The sequence below is a fragment of the Macrobrachium nipponense genome, chromosome 25, assembly GCF_015104395.2.
Source record: "Macrobrachium nipponense isolate FS-2020 chromosome 25, ASM1510439v2, whole genome shotgun sequence".
Classification (NCBI taxonomy): domain Eukaryota; kingdom Metazoa; phylum Arthropoda; class Malacostraca; order Decapoda; family Palaemonidae; genus Macrobrachium; species Macrobrachium nipponense.
Genome location: NC_087214.1, coordinates 13,842,459 through 13,844,958, shown reverse-complemented (window position 1 = coordinate 13,844,958; position 2,500 = coordinate 13,842,459).

Genomic DNA, 2,500 nt, shown 5'->3' with positions numbered 1-2,500 from the left:
GGGGTGGGACCTCCCTTCCTGCCCTGAGCTCCTTCTCCTCTTCCTACCTCTCATAGAGAGAAGGAGAGAGAGAAAGAGACAGAGAAAGGAAGATAGAAGGAGATAGAGCAAGGGAAAGATAGAGAGGGAGAGAGAGGAAAGAAGCTAAGGACTGAAAGGGAGGGGTGGGACCTCCCTTCCTGCCCTGAGCTCCTTCTCCTCTTCCTACCTCTCATAGAGAGAAATAGACAGAGAAAGGAAGATAGAAAGGAGTAGAAAAAGGGAAAAATAGGAGAGAGAGAAAGAAAAGAAAAGAAGCTAAGGATGAAAGGAGGGGTGGGACCTCCCTTCCGCCCTGCTCCTTCTCCTTATTCCACCTCTTCTAACAAGACAAAGAGAGAGAGAGAGGCAGAGAAAAGGAAGATAGAAGGAGATAGAGCAAGGGGGAAAGAAGAGAGAGAAGAAGGAAAGAAAAAGCTTAGGACTGAAGGGAGGGGGGTGGGGACTCCCTTCCTGCCCTGAGCTCCTTTCTCCTCTTCCTACCTCTCATAGAGAGAAATAGACAGAGAAAGGAAGATAGAAGGAGATAGAAAAAGGGAAAATAGAGAGAGAGAGAAAGAGGAAAGAAGCTAAGGACTGAAAGGGAGGGGTGGGACCTCCCTTCCTGCCCTGAGCTCCTTCTCCTCTTCCTACCTCTCATAGAAAGAAGGAGAGAGAGAAAGAGACAGAGAAAGGAAGATAGAAGGAGATAGAGCAAGGGAAAGATAGAGAGGGAGAGAGAGGAAAGAAGCTAAGGACTGAAAGGGAGGGGTGGGACCTCCCTTCCTGCCCTGAGCTCCTTCTCCTTCTTCTACCTCTCATAGAGAGAAATAGACAGAGAAAGGAAGATAGAAGGAGATGAAAAAGGGGAAAAAAATAGCATAGAGAGAGAAAGAGGAAAGAAGCTAAGGACTGAAAGGGAGGGGGTGGGACCTCCCTTCCTGCCCCTGAGCTCCTTCTCCTCTTCCTACCATCCTCAGAGGAAAGGGAAGAATAGAACAGATAAAGGAAAAGATAGAGAAAAATAGAGAGAGAAAGAGGAGAGAAGAAGTAAGGACTGAAAGGGAGGGGTGGGACCGCCCTTCTCCATGAGCCCTTCTCCTCTTCCTACCTCTCATAAAGAGAAGAGAGAGAGAAAGAGACAGAGAAAGGAGATTAGAAGGAGATAGAGCAAGGGAAAGATATAGAGGAGAGGAAGAGGAAGAAGCTAAGGACTGAAAGGGAGGGGTGGGACCTCCCTCCTGCCCATGAGCTCTTTTCCTCTTCATACCTCTCACAGAGAAAGGGAGAGAGAGAAAAGAGATGGAGACAGAGACAGAGTCAAGCACTTCTACTTACCTTTTTTGTCCTCTTTGTGGTCTTCCTGCCTTTATTCTTTTCCTCTTCTGAATACATTTTGGAGACCACTTCTTGTTTGTCTTGAAAATCTTATGCTTTCTTTATTTAGTGCCGCTGGGTAAGTGTTCCACTAGAGATGGCACTAAGGATCTTGACTGGTCGTTCCTTGGTGCTGTTCCGTCGCGTTCCACGAGTTGTTACAATCTGCTTGGCCCAGTCGATGAGATTGGCTTTAGGATGGGTGCTTGGGAGGTGGGGGGACCTCCCGTTTGCTTGAACCCTGGGTGGGGGAGCCCGGGGGTGGGGCTTCAGCAACCAACAACCATCTCGAAGTCAACCCCAACGTATGGACCAAGAAGACTGCAACGCCTCCGGAACACGAAGCCACAGCATCAACTCGCTACCAGTCAAAATCATTTGGAGTCCTCGCTTGTTTTCCTGTACTTTTCTTCTTTGTTTCCTTACCAGTTCCTTCTCTTCTTTCTTCATGTCTCTTGCTTTTCTTCGTTTCTCTTCATCCTCTCCTTCCTCGTCGTTCTTCCTCTTCCTCTTTCCTATTAGTCCTCTCTCTGTTCTTCTTCCCTCTGACTCTACCTTCTTGCACAACCTATCATGAGCCTAGACTTAGAAAAACCATCTGTCTTCGGGACTCCCGAAGATTCGTCATTTCGGCTCCAGCACGACTGAATCCTCAGGAGAGTCCTCACGGAGTTTTCGAAAGCGTTAGCAGCAATGATGTTCCAAAAGGCTTCGATGGCTTCAGACATCTTATATGTATATACGGATGACTGTGGAGATGAAAAAAATCAAAGTTTTGAGTACTTAAAAATGAAATTAGAAATTTCTTTATTTCAATCTCGCACACACACACACACGCACACAAAAATAGAACGAAAATATATAATAAGTAAAAAACGAGCGTTTAAGCTATTTTTTATAAGAGATGTGTACATTTCCTTAGTCGAATTATAAACAGACACGCAGGCACACCCTCCCTCTCTCTCTCCTCTCTCTCTCATATATCATATATATATATATATATATATATATATATATATATATATATATATATATATATTATTATATATATATATAGTTATATACATTTTATTTTATATATATACATTTTTGTTTAACTATATAC